This window comes from Heterocephalus glaber, unplaced genomic scaffold (assembly GCF_053883595.1).
Source record: "Heterocephalus glaber isolate CG9 unplaced genomic scaffold, H.glaber_assembly_v1.0 deba00001523, whole genome shotgun sequence".
NCBI lineage: Eukaryota > Metazoa > Chordata > Mammalia > Rodentia > Bathyergidae > Heterocephalus > Heterocephalus glaber.
The window spans coordinates 26,009,052-26,023,676 of NW_028258327.1; the positions used below are offsets into that span (position 1 = coordinate 26,009,052).

The 14,625-nt window shown below is 34.5% G+C and overlaps 1 pseudogene; it reads right to left on the reverse strand.

Annotated features, from left to right (window-relative positions):
• Positions 1 to 3,935: 3,935 nt before the first annotated feature.
• Positions 3,936 to 5,101, reverse strand: LOC101724729 (ribosome biogenesis protein BRX1 homolog pseudogene; annotated as a pseudogene).
• Between the last annotated feature and the right edge of the window lie 9,524 nt (positions 5,102 to 14,625).

Consider the following 14,625-nt stretch of genomic DNA (forward strand, 5'->3'; position numbering starts at 1 on the left):
AAAGAAAGCACAATGTGGAGACTACCTACAATGTGGGAAAAAATTTCCACCTGCTGTTCCTCAGACAAAGTTCTATGATCTAAAATCTATAAAGAACTTAAAACAAGCAGACCTCCCAAATTAAAAAACCTAATCCAAAAATGGGCATCTGAAGTGTACAGACATTTCTCAGACAAAGAAGTAGAAATAGCAAATAAACATATGAAAAAATGTTCCACATCACGTCATTCAACAGGTACAAATGAAAAGAATGCTGTGATTCCAGCTCATCCAAGAAAGAATGGCTGCTATCATGAAATCAACCAATAACAAATGATGATAGGGCTGTGGGGAAACAGGAACAATGCCCCATTGATGGTGGGAGGATAGACTGGTGCAACCACTGTGGAAATCAGTATGGAGATACCTCAAAGAACTAGGACTGGAAGTTCCATTTGACCCAGCTATTCCCCTCTTGGGTATCTTCCTCAAAGAATTAAAAGAATCATACCACAGTGATATATAAGTAGCCTTGTTCATAGCAGCACAGTTTGTAATACTTAAAACTTGGAAACAGCCCACATGCCCATCGACTGGAGACTGGATAAAGAAAATGTGTGTGTGTTTTTTTTTTACATAAAATAGAGTAGTACTAAGCCATAAAAAATGAGAAATTAGAGACAGTTATTGCTAAATGGATGCACATTGAGGTGATACCCTTAAGTGAAATAAATAGGACACACATGTGTAAATACTGAATAGTTTCTCTAGTGTGAGAAACTGAAAGTGTAAACAAGGACTAAAAGGTATAATAGATAATGTGAAATAGGCAGAAAAGGGGCAAACTGTAAGGGGAAGTGAGAGGGGTAGGGGAAAGTAATTAAGGGAATGGAATTAATATGAGAAAATGAAAAATAGGAAACAAAGTCTTTGTAAATAGGGAGTGATGGAGGGGTTAAAGGGAGGGCACGGGAAGGGGGCAAAAATAAGAGCCAAGAGAGTATGTAAAGGTGCATATCTCCAATGATGAATGCCATTCTATTGTACACCTAAAATGTACAAATAAAAGGATATATAAAAAAATTTTTTTAAAAAGATGGTGAAGTGGTGAGTGGCAGCAAAATTTAACCTCTCTGAGATCCAGAACCCAGACACTTGAAAATAATAACTTGGGAAAGACAAAAAGAGAAGTAGATTGCTAAGAAGCAGGAAGGAACTGACAGGAAAATTAAAAGCTACAGAGTAGTTTGAAAATTAAGCTACAATGCAGAGAAAAAATTAAACAATCTAGACTTTTTTCCCAATCCCTAGCTTGGAGCTCATGGGGACAGGAGCTTGGATCTGCAGAAGCAAGTTGAGTTCTTGAGTACTTGAGCCTCCAGTGAGAAATGGTGATGACAGACTGAGCCATTATCATAGGTGTTATGAAGAGCCCATGGTTGTGAGCTGCAGAGAGAGCACAGGGTTTTACTCTGAGAGAGGACTCCCCCCATACAGCAGGCAACAGCTGAATAGGGATCCCAGTACAAGCAGCCATCCTATTGCAGAGTTCTTGGTTGGGTACCATTCCAAGAAGAGATTGATTGTTTGAATCTGGAACTCAGGAAGGCTGGGGGAAGGCTTCACTTTTCCAATGTTACCCTTCTGCGTGACAGATAGTCATAGGAGTCAGCCAAGCACAGCAGCCCTGTTCCCCACAGTGGAAGGCTAGGCCCAACTTGAATTGCACTGGATCTAAAAATGTCAGCCTTGTGTACTTGAGTCCTCATCCTTCTGCCTACCTCCAGCACAGATCTGGGGTCTGACTGCCTTCTTGTCTGCCAGTGTTAGTAGGGTCTCACCTAGGATATTGCCACAGCCTGAAATAAGCAGAGAGGGCTCTAGAACCCACCTTTATTTATACCCACCTCACAGATCTGCAGACTGTAAGGCTAAGTGGAGAAAACTGAATTGCTAGACTCCAAAAAGTATAGATCCAAGAAAAAAATCACTCATTCAAAAACAGAGAATTCTTTTCTGTTTTTGGACTCTTTTCTTTTCTTTCTCTTTCTTCTTCGTTGGTTTATTGGTGTCTGTGGAATTTTTCTTTTTCCTTCTTCCTCATTTTCTTTTATTCTTTCTTTTCCTTTTAAATTTATTTTTTTCAAACAATACTCCATGTGACAGGAACCAGAAACAAAAGCAGGCATAGCTATCCTATTTACAGATCAAGTGGATTTCTAATGAAAATCTGAAACACTCTGGTCCCAAGAATTTCAGATAAGGGATAGTCAACTTGTATGTACAAATCTATTGTGAACATGTGTTTTCATTCCTCTCAAGTAAAAACTTAAGAACAGGACTGTTGTTTCTTAAAAGTAATTCAAGAAATTTCTGTATTGTTTTCCAAAATGGTTTTATCATTTTGCATTCACATTAGCAGTATTAGAAAGTTCTAACTGGTTCACACCTAAGCTGACATTTGTTCTTTTAAAACTTTTAACTTCATCTCTCTAATGAGTGTATAATTCAATCTTGTTATTGTACTGATTAGTATTTTTCTGATTCTAGTGTTGCACACCTTTCCTCGTGCTGTACTGGCTATTTATCATCTTCTTATATCCACTTTTTAATTGGGTTGTCTATTAATGAGCTGTAAGAGTTCTTTATATATTCTGGTCATAGGTTATATGCATTATAAATATGGTCTGTTTAAGAACTACTTTTCATTTTCTTAACAATGTCATATAAAGTTCTAAATTTTGATAGAATCTCATTTATCAATTTTTTTCTTTTGTACATCATGTTTTTTGTATCCTAGGAAATTCTTGGCTACCTTAAATTTATAAACATTTTCCCTTATAATTTCTTCTGAAAGTTTTATAGTTTTGGTCTTTCATATTTAGGTTCATGGATCCTTTCAAGTTATTTTTATGTGTGGAAGTAAATGTTTGAGGTTAACTTTTTATGTACAGATACCAGGTATTCTAGTGCCATTTGCTGAAAACACTATCTTTTCTTCTGCTCTTGAATTGAGTTTATGTTCTATAAGATGTTAATATTAAATAATCTTTCAAAATTCAAAAAAAAATTATTTTTTTCTTTATCCATATTCATTCTTTCTTTTTCTTCATCATTTTTCTTTCCTACTTTTTATCTATTTCTCATTGTTTTCTGTTACCTTTATCTAATTCTTTAAATATCCTTCTACTCCTCAATAAAATCTTTTGTCTTACTTTTCTTTCCTCCTTCTCATCTCCTGTTATTGAATTTTTCAAGTTTTTCCTCTTACATTCTCCCACTCCCAAATGTCTACATCTTTAGTAGTATAACCATCAAGCATTGTTACTCTTTATTATTGTTATTATTATTAACAATAACTGTTATTATTGTTCAATAACTTTCCATCATTAGAGGAGGTATAGTTGTTTCATTAGTATATATTTGCTGTCTGTCAATATCTGGGATGTCTTAGTGTTTTTACTATAATTATAGATTTATTTTCTATGGTTGGTTGGTATGTTATTGATTCTTATAGTATGTCAATAACCAATTCTCTTGGAGTATATTACAGTTGCTGATTTGATGTATATCACCAGGGTCACATAATTATTGATATTAATGGTTTTTCTCTGTATGCCAACACCCAGATTACCTCTGTGACATTAACAGTAGTGTGGTCCCTTCCAAGAGAATGATAATGGCTTTTAAGACTCTGTCCCAATGTTGATCTTCTGGTATTTTGACTATGATGTGATTTGAGAGCTTCTGTTTGGATTTGGGGTACTTGGGGTTCTATATGTATCACTTGTCTGTAATCTCATTTTTTCCATATTTAGGAAGGTTTCTGCTACTATTTTGGCAAACAGATTTTATACCCTGTGTTTTCTCTCTCTATTTTTTTATTTTTGAGTTTTGGTAATACAGTGCTTTATTTAGAAAAAGATAAACACCCTGATTCTAAGATATTTTTTCTTTCAAATGGCACAGAAATTAGACAAAGTAGTCCAGGATAATAGATGTATTTACACACTGAATGCAAAATAAATATATAATATTTGGAAAACTTAGTTATCCATTGATTCATTTTGCATTTCCACTGTTCATCTTGTGTTTCAATTTTCTTTGCCTTTTGCAAATCCTTTTTTTCCTTGCTTTCAAATCAAATTTTGGCTCTGGTTTTACCCACTGTATTTCTATTGGTTTTTCCTCAGCTGGTGTAACAAAAACATCATCAGTAGGATCGTGTGGAAGAACAGTTTTTGGCTCTTTCTTTCTCAGTTTCTGCACCTTTTACTTGCTGTTTCTCTTTGTGTTTCGCAGCTGTGCTGGATTTTATGATACGCCAATGAATGTTTGGTGACTGGAAGTGAGAATTTTCATATAAAGTTGGTCCTCCAAAACTTCCCTGAAAAATCTTTATCAGATTTAAGACAAAACAAGGTCCTATTTCTACAACTTAAGCATCTTCATCTATGACCTGAAAGTTCTGAAACCATATCCTATTATCCAAAATGGTGAAAGTAAATACATGGTCCACAAATGGCTGGCTTTTGGGATGATATCATGGCGTACTAAAAATCTGAATTAGGAGTTCTTTTAACAAAGCATAATGTGGCAATTCATCAAAAGCAGGGTCAAAAGACAAAATCGGCCAAGAACCTTTCAAACGGTTTCCAGTCATCTTCAGTTCTGCTAGGGTATGAATATTTTGAACAAGGAATTTGGCAGAGGGCCCATGAGGTGAATTCGAAAGCCACATATAAAGATCTTATTTTTTCTTAGCTTCAAAATAGATGCATTTATTGCAGTTTTTCATTTCACAGACCTCATTAATCACAAATAATTTATCTTTACGATCCATTTTAGTATCTGCTTTAGAAAGAAGCATCAACGTTCTCAAGTCTTGCATTGAATGTCTTGTTCTGAAATTTATTCCTCTGGAAGAAAAGATGAGAATCCGTTCCTCACTTTTCCACTTGCCCTTGCAAACGGGACCTGGGATACGGTCCTTCTCTGCTTCTTCCATCTCCTTTGGCACAGCTGATGACTCGGCTGGAGGCTCGGCATCTTTTTTGTTTCCTTTTGGCTTCTTCGCTGAAACCGCCAAGTTCCCACTCCGCTTCCTCTTGGTTGCCACCATCTTGCCTCACCACCTTCCCTCTTGACAGTACTTCCGTTTCTTGTGTTTTCTCTTTTATATCTTCTTGATTCAGCTTTGATAATTCACATGTATCTAGGAATTTGTCCACTTCTTCTGTGTTTTCTGTCTTATTAACATAAAAGTTCTCAAAGTAGGTATTGATGGTCTTCTGGATATTTCTGCAAGATTCATTGTGGTTTCACCTTTTTCATTTCAAATTGCATTAATTTGAGTCTTTTTTTGATAAGGTTATCCAAGGGTTTATCGATTTTATTTGATCTTTCAAGGAACCAACTCTTCAATTCATTGATTCTTTGTATTGTTTTCTTAGTCTCAATTGAATTAATTTCTGCTCTAATATTTATAATTTCCTCCCTCATACAAGCTTTGGGCTTGACTTGTTATTCTTTTTCTAGAAATTTGAGATTCAACGTTAGTTGCTATTTGATCTCTCTCTGGTTTTCTGATATGGGAATTCACTGCTAAAAGTGTCCCTCATAGGACTGCTTTCTTTGTGTCCCATGAGTTCTGATGTTGTTTTGGCGTTATTACTTAATTTTAGAAACTATCTAATTTCTTTTTTAATTACATCTATAACTCATTGGTTGTTCAGAAGGGTATTTAATTTCCATGTGTTTATGAAATTTTTGTGGTTTCTTATGCCATTGATTTCCAATTTCATTGCACTATGGTCTGATAATATACATGGGATAATTTCAATTCCTTTCCATTTACTTTAAGCATGTTCTATGAGCTAGTACTTGGAGCCAGTATGAGCTCTCTATTTTGGAAAATGTCCCATGTACAGCTGAGAAGTATGTGTATTCTGATGTGGGGCAGAGTACTCTGCAGACATCCGCTAAGTCCATGTGTTCACAGGTTTGGTTCAGCTCTGATACTGATTTGTTGGTTTTTTGTCTAGTTGATCTATTTGTGACAGTGAGGTATCACGGTCCCCCATTGCAACTGTATTAGTGCTTATTTGATTTTTCATGTCTGTTAGTATTTGTTTTATACAGTTGAGTGCACCGGTATCTGGTGCATATATACTTATGGTTGTTATCTCTTCTTCTTGGAGTTTTTTCTTTACAAGTATGTAGTGACCTTCTTTGTCTTCTTTGATCAGTCTTGGTTTGAAGTTAACTTTGTCTACAAACAGAATAGCTACCCCTGTTCTTTTTTTCTGGGTTCTAGTTGCATGAAATATTGTTTTCCATCCTTTCACTTTCAGTCTATGAATTTCTTTTTAAGTTAAATGTGTTTCCTATATGCAGCAGATTGTTGGATCATGTTTCTTGATCCATTCTTCCAGTCTGTTTATTTTGATTGGTGAATTGAGACCACTTACATTGATGGTTATAACTGATATATATTCACTTATTCTTTTCATATTATTTTCCTGTTGTTTAAAAAATGTTCAAATGGGAAATGTCACAGGGAGGGGTGGGAAGAAAGGGAAATGGGAAAAAATAAGAAAAGAAAGATAAAATAGAAACAAAGCTTTTGTAAACAAAGAAGGAAAAAAGGGTTGAAGGGAGGTGAGGGAAATGAGAAAAAATAAATTAAAATATATCAGGTACAGGTACAAATTTCATATTATGAATGTGATCATTATGTATATCTAAATTGCACCAATAAGCTTAATTTAAAAAATCAATTGCATCATTCCCAAAATAATTTATATTTTTGTACTATTACTACATATATGGATTCTAAATAATATTATTGGAGAATATATTTTAAGCTTATATAAATGGTATTATATCATGTCATTTTCTGCATTTTGAGTTTGGTTCAACATTATATCTCTAAGATACCTGTATTTCATTTGTTCAATGGCCCAAATCTGTAGTTTTAATTAGTACTTTATAGCCATTATCACATAATTTAACTTGTTTTTTTTTTTTTAACAAAACAAATATTCAAGACTAACTACAGGTTGTTTTCTGAGCAACCTTCTAATCAATAACATTTAGACAGTCATTTAATTGGAATGCACAAAAGAAATGTTTTGGAGATTAGTTTCATCTGATTTTGGCCAAAAGGGTATAGTAAGAGATTTTTAAAAATTTCATCAGCAATTAGTCCACTGTTGCTCCTGTTGAGCATTAACACCTACTGTTGAATATAAACAATACACAGGCCATCCTGTGGCAAAGTCTGAATAAAGATAAAGAGAGGCCAATGAAATTTAATTCTTCCAATACCATGAGTAACTGTTTCTTTATTGATGTGAACTATGCTATTTATGTATTAATATTTCTGAGATTTAAAAAGATACAACCCATAAAAAAGAAGCAATCATTGTCCTAAACAAAAGTTTGTTTATGGCTAAAGACCTATATCGAACACCAGGTATAACTTGTGATTATTTATCAATTCCTTATTCATGTTCTTTAGCTGTGACCTAATAGTATATGAAAAGTACTGCCATTTTTAAATTTCTAGAGACCAGAATATTTTTTACACTCTTTTTATTCTCTCATTTTGCCATGGATAGGCAAAACTATGTAACTGAAACAATGAAGAATGATGGTAACCAGGGATGTATTGGTGGGAGCTTTAATTCTTGATGTCCCCATCAGCCCTTCGATTTGCATAGGAGCCTTTTCTCCTTCCCTCTTCATGGAACCACAGCTGTGTTTAGGTAATTCCTTATTTTGGGGAAGATAGGAATCCTAGCCACCTATAGGGGATATTTCATGATCATTTTATGTGGTAATGACCATTATGTCCTGCTTTACTTCTGATTAGTCTAGGTGGATATAATACAGTTCTGGTCAATACAATTCTGGGGACAGATTTTCTTTTAAATTAACAAAAAGGGGGGGAACAGAGCTCAAAGAAGGGTTTTATTCCTTCCTGACTTACATGTTCCTGTGTATTATTGTGATGTTTGGAGCTTTTATAGATATCTTGAAATTATGAAGAGGCATACCTAAAAGGACGAAAGAATGCTAAGAATGCTGAGGACAGTACAGTGGATTATACTTTTGAGATGCTATATCAGATATGGAACTGATTGTCTTTCTCTCTTTTTTTTTGGGTACCGGGGATCGAACTCGGGACATTGCACTTGTGAGGCAGGTGGTGGAACCACTGAGCTAAATCCCTGGCTGATTGTCTCTTGATTTCTTATACTTTAAAGTCTTTAAAACCTTTATAAACATTTAGCTAAATGTTCTGTAACTTGAAGCCAAAAGCATCTCCAAATGCCATTCCATATAATAAAATATTTTAATATGACATAAGAATAAAAGTAAAACATGAATAGAAGTCTCTTTATGAATGCTTTTTCCTATAACATATATAAAGAAAATAATACCACTTATATGAAAATATAATTACACAATAAATCCCTTGGTCTTTACTTCCAAACAGATTTCTACCCCTGAGTATTTCTACAGATAAGTTCTAGAACTTATATAGGTTACCTAGGTAAAAGAATGGTGAACTTGGAGTTTTGAATATTTTATCTATTATCATAGGCTAAATTGGAATACATCTAGCTGCATGAATTCAAAACTCATCATATGATTAATTAACATCTAGAGCCACCCACCTATGTTCCTGTAAAGAAACACAACAACATAACTGCTATTCTTCCTTGTTTCCCTTGCTCATTTTTTTCTTGAAGCTTTAGCTTTGTCTTTCTTAGTCTCCCTAGTTTTCCTTATGGAGATGTGTCTCTGACTACTTTAGGGTTACCTTCATTTGATTCCTACCCTCTTTGCTCCTCTGATTTCATTTCTTATCATCTACTTCTGCTTTATATTGGTGGCCATCCATGATTTGGTCACTGTGCCATTACACCTTAGTGAATTAGAGTACAATTCACTGCTTCTGCTTCTGTGAGTGTAATGTTTGTTTGTTTGTTTTAGACTTCACATCTAAATAAGATCATGTGGTATTTGTCTTTCTGTGCCTTAGTTAACTTTACATAATGTCCTACAGATTCATTCATGGTGTTGCAAGTTACAAAATGTCCTTATCTTTTAAAGCTGAATATCACCCTTCGTAGACACGTGGGTTTATTATTGTGGATAACGCTGCAATTAATACTGCAGTCTGGATATCCTTTCAACATATTGGTTTCATTTCCTTTGGATTATATTCCTGGTAATGGGATTGCTGGAACACAAGGTAGTTCTATTTTAAATTTTCTGCAGAAATTCCATACAGTTTTCCATAGTGACCTTACTAATTTACATTCCCACCAATAGGTACAAGTATTCCTTTTTGTCCACATGCTCACTAACATTTATCTCTTTTCTTTTTGATAGTAGCCATTTTAACAGGAGTGGAATAATATACCTCATTATGATTTTGATTTACATTTATCTAATACTTAGTAGTGTTGAGTATTTTTTTCACGTATCCATTGGCCTTTCATGTGCATATTTTTACAAAATAAAAATTATAAGGGACTTTGTACTTATATTAGAACTCTGCCTTGTAGCAAACCTTGGCATACAGAAATTAAATGGAAGAGATTTAACGATATGATAATGAGTTCATCATTAATATAGATTGACACTGAAGGCAGCACTTGGTAATTTATGTTGAAATCTGATAATGGGAATTCTTTAGAGTAATAATTATTTTCAGAAATTTTATCTACATAAGTAAATTTGTTTGGTGTACCACTTTTAAGGTCCCCTACATATTTTTCTTATTTTTAAAAGAAAGAAAAGTGAAAGTGACACTTGATTCACTTCTTATTCAACTCTCTGTCATGATCTTCTGAGGCTGATGAAAACATTATCACTCAGAGTAAAGGCAAAATTTTAGTTGCTGTCATGGGGATTGATGCAAGTGATAGTGGCAAAATTTAGCAAATCCCAACCTCTTAACCAGTTCTTCCCTATAAAAATTGTCAGATTAGCTCAGTGGTTTTGCCGCCTGCTGTGCAAGCGCAAGGACCGGAGTTCGATCCCCGGTACAAAAAAAAAAAAAAAATTGTCAGAATTGGGCCAGGATTTAGCTCAGTGACACTGCACCTGCCTTCCCCAATACCAAAAAAAAAAAAAAAAAAAAAAGAGAGAGAGAGCAAAACATTTTCAGAATTACTTTCTGAGTTGATGATTTTGACCAAATTACTGTAAAGCTGAAGTCTGTGCTTATGAAAGAGTTAAAATATCAGCAATCAAGGAAATGCAAATTTATTATAATAATATGAAATCACCTTAAGATTTTAGGACCACAAAATTACTTAAAGCATTGTTTATAGCTATTTTCCCCTGAGGACAACTTAAAGGTCAAGTGCATAGAGTGAAAGTTCGTCTTGGATATATCAATTCTTCTTGTTTATCACCTTTATTGGAGATAGTGCTGGTGCCTATATCAAGGATCATACCTGATTTATTGCCAAAGTATATAGATTAAATAATTACTATTCACAAACTGTAGAGTTGAGCCTGGATGCAAATATCAAATGATATTTAAGGATATTCACATATATTCCAAATAAAATTGTATAGGCAAAAGGGATTGTCTTTTTTGATGTGGTAGATAAGGAAAGAAATCATTGAGAAAGTACTTGGATTATACTTCAACTTCATACATGTTCTTTTATTTCATTCCCTCAATAATTTCTACATCCATATTAATCATCTGTCACATGGCACATATTGAGTAAGGCCTGTGGATATATACAGTATTATTCAATAAGATGAATATACTGCCTGCATACTCAGAGTTTACAATCCAGTGACAGAGAATTAATAATATTAATTATTACTATATAGTTAGTGCCTTGAACATTTCATTTGTCACTTTAGAAATGAAGTAATTGAAACTTATGGAAGTAAAATAACTTCCATGAAGATTTGAACATATCTTTCAGTCCCCTATGAAGACAATGTGATATTCTAGTTCTACAAAATAACAACTATGTGATCCTGAGACAATTACTTCATTTTCTTGTGTTTCCTGATAGAATGAATGGGAACAATAGGTAACTTCTGGTCTTTCTTTGTCCATTTTCTGCTGCTATAAGAGAATATCACAGATTAGGTAAATTATAGAAAATAAAAGTTTATTCAGCTTACAGTGCTAGAGGCTGGAAAATCCAAGGTCAAGGGGCCATATTTGGTGAGGGCCTAATTGCTGTATTTTAACCTGGCAGGAGGGCAAGTGAGCATGTGGGAGCAAGAGAAAACCAGGGAACCTGACCTCCCTCTAAGTGGTGAGGGTAATGCCTTCATGACCTAATCCTTTCTTAAAGACTCCGCCTTCCAAAACTATCACTGTGCCGTTGAAATTTCAACATGAGTTTTGCAAGGGAACATTGAAACTATGGCACAGACTTCTCCTTTTCATTCATTTAGATCTCTTCCACCCTTCCCGTCTCAAGTTTAGTCACCACTTCTCGTGAACAGCATTGCTGCTCACCCTGCTTTGTTCCTTAAGAATTTTTAGTAAATGCATTCTATAGTACTTTTGGGGCATTCTCTTCTCATAGCACTAACTCACCACTGTGTAACTGCCCCTTTTTTTTTCTTTAAAGGAAAAGATGAAGATAATGGATTATAGGAGATTAAATTCAACACAACCTTTGCTACATTCTCCTATTTTGCCACTTTTGTCTTCATTCTACAATATTGTTGAGGATAAAAGAATGATTCTTTTTTTCTCTGAGTGAAATTATCTTTGAGTGAAGGCTTAGTTAATCAAGAATCCAGAGCAGTCGCTAAGAGGAAAGGCAGTGTGGACAGGACTTGACAGGGAATTAAAAAGAACTCTCTACTCCTACCCAGCCCTTCACATCTACTGGCACATTTCATTCAACACCTCGATCTGCAGAATGATATATTGTTGATGAGGGAAAAGTTAAGAAAATCCTGGAGAGTCAAAAAAGACAGAAGACACAGTTCTTCTGTCCTGAATCAATGGGCTATTTGAGTCATAGCTTTGCTTTCCTGCAATGAAGGTCCAGTCTGGTGCAAATCAATATTTGTTGATGCATAATTTCAAGGAGCAGTCTTGTGTTTTCTATAGCAAAATTGTCTTTTAATAAGATGACCAAGCATGACTTTATAAGGCAAACAAATGAAATAAAACCTTCCAGACTACTACTGGAAATGTTCCTGTTTTTCAACACTAATACAGGCCTTTCAGTGAAATGGCCTGACAGTTTTATGTGTTTCTTCCTGTTTAGCATGGCAGTGAGGGATAGAATTTGGGCTTGTTCTGTCTGAATTCAGACCCACCATGACCTGTTGAAGTCACTTTCTTAAAATAAAGACAGACTTAAATAATAAATTTAAAAAAAATCATCCTAAACTAGGGTATTACAGAAGTTTTCTTTTCCTTTGTGATTTAAATTTTAGAGATTATAAAAATGTAAAACTAATATAACCATTCTGCTTTCCAGAACATGGGTTTTCCTAGAAATATATAAGGATATATTACAGTCTATTTGAATTAGGACTATATGTAGAGAAAGGCAGAGAGGCTCCAAGGGAATTAGGATCGCTTAAGAACAAAGTTTAAAGGTTCCATTACTCAGCTAAACAGAAAATCAAACAGGAATGTTTTAGAGTGGCCACAGAGAACCCTATTTGTGAAACAGATCTGGGAGTTTTCAGCTAATATAATATTTATAGAAAAGATAGCTTTTCACTCAGTTTTTAAAATAGACTACACTTTTTAGAGTAGTTTTAGACACACAGAAATATTGCACATAAAGTTCAGAGATTTCCACATAACTTCAACCTCTGCAAACTTACAGTTTTCCCTACCACCAATACCCTGTGTCACATTGGTACCTTTGTAACAATCCGTGATTCTATACATCGTTATGACACAATGTCCATGGTTTAATTAGGAAAATTGATGTTATAATGACTTAAATTCATCATTATAGTATCATATAATATCATACAGAGGATTTTCATTGCCAAAACATCCTCTGTGTTCTGCCAATAGGTTTTTTGCCAACTCTATAGTTCTCCCTTTTTAAGAATGTCAAATAGGGCTGGGGGTTTAGCTCAGTGGTTCTGCTGACTGCCTCGCAAGCACAAGGTCCAGAGTTCAATCCTCAGTACCAACCCCCCCCCAAAAAATGCAAATAGATGGAATCATATCGTATGTAAACTGTTTGTATTGTTTTTCACTTAGTAATATGCATTTATTTTTTTCTCCATAGTTTTTCAAGTTTGATAGCTCATTTCTTTTTAACCACTGTAAAATATACAATTATTTTGATGTACTACAGTTTATCCATTCAGATACTGAAGAACATTGTAGTTGCTTCTAAGCTTTGTCAATAAAAGATAAATGTTCTATAAACATTCATGTGCAGGTTTTTGTGTGTGTACAAGTTCCCACAGTATGTGAATAAATACCAAAGAATAAGAGTATGTGATCTTAAGGAAAGAGTATGCTTAGTTTTGTAAGAAACTACCAAACAGTCCGTCTTCCAAAATGGCTGTACCATTTTCAATGCCCTTCAGCAATGAATGAGGGTTTCTATTGCTTCACAACCTCACCAGCATTTAGTGATGTCAGTATTTTGGATTTCAACCTTTTTTTTCCAAATCAATTTGAGAGATGCCTCTTCACTATGGGAGAGGAGAACTGAATTTCTGCACTAGTAGAAAAGGCTCAAGAAAGAGATGATGGCAGTGTTGAAGGAAAATCAATGAGCCATTTCAGTCTAGGTGTCCTTGGATGTGATGGGTTGTCCCTAAAACTCATTTTAGAATCACTAAAGTACTAAAAGGAAAGTAAATCCCAAGTTATAAGCAAACTAAGGAAAATCAAAATAATTTCAAAAATATACTCATTCCCTTAGCATGTTAAACTAATGTGTGATGTTAGTTTGTAAGGCTTGATGTGCTTATTAATTTAGAACTGGATTTCAAAGCATCTATAATTATGGTCTGCATAGTTTTATATTTGCACAACAGTGGTTCTTCATTTACTAGGCTCTCAAGCTGTGTCTTGCTTCATGTTTTGGAGGTGAGTTGCTCCTACATGTATCTCAGCTGAGGTCTTATTATCCCATATCACTCATCAGGTGTAACTGCCTTAAAGAACTATTTGCTCTTCTCTATTTCTGCTATCCTGGGACACATAGTCTTTTGAACATTGTGTTAAGTAAAAGTTATAGTACAAAGAAAAAGGAAATGAGAATAAAAACTAATTTATTCCTCATCAACGCTTCTTTTTTCCTTTGAGCCACTATCCCCTTCAGAAAGTCTGCCCTCTAAGAAGCAAATAGCAGTCCATTCTTTTGTGTATTCGAGTACTTGATACATTACATTTTTTCAGAAAGCTCATTGTTTCTCATACCATTCTATATTTTGAAAATTTACCATCTTTGCTGCCACTGTGTTCTTGTGTATGTTTATACAGGGAGTCCTCATTTTGCACAATACCTTGAGACAAAAATTCATACATATTGAAACTTTTTCCTCTATTTACATACTTCCATATATCTAAGATTTGATTTGACTTAAGGCCCTTATCCTTCACTGGGAAAATTGCTGCCATCAGACATAAACTCTCTCATCTCATCT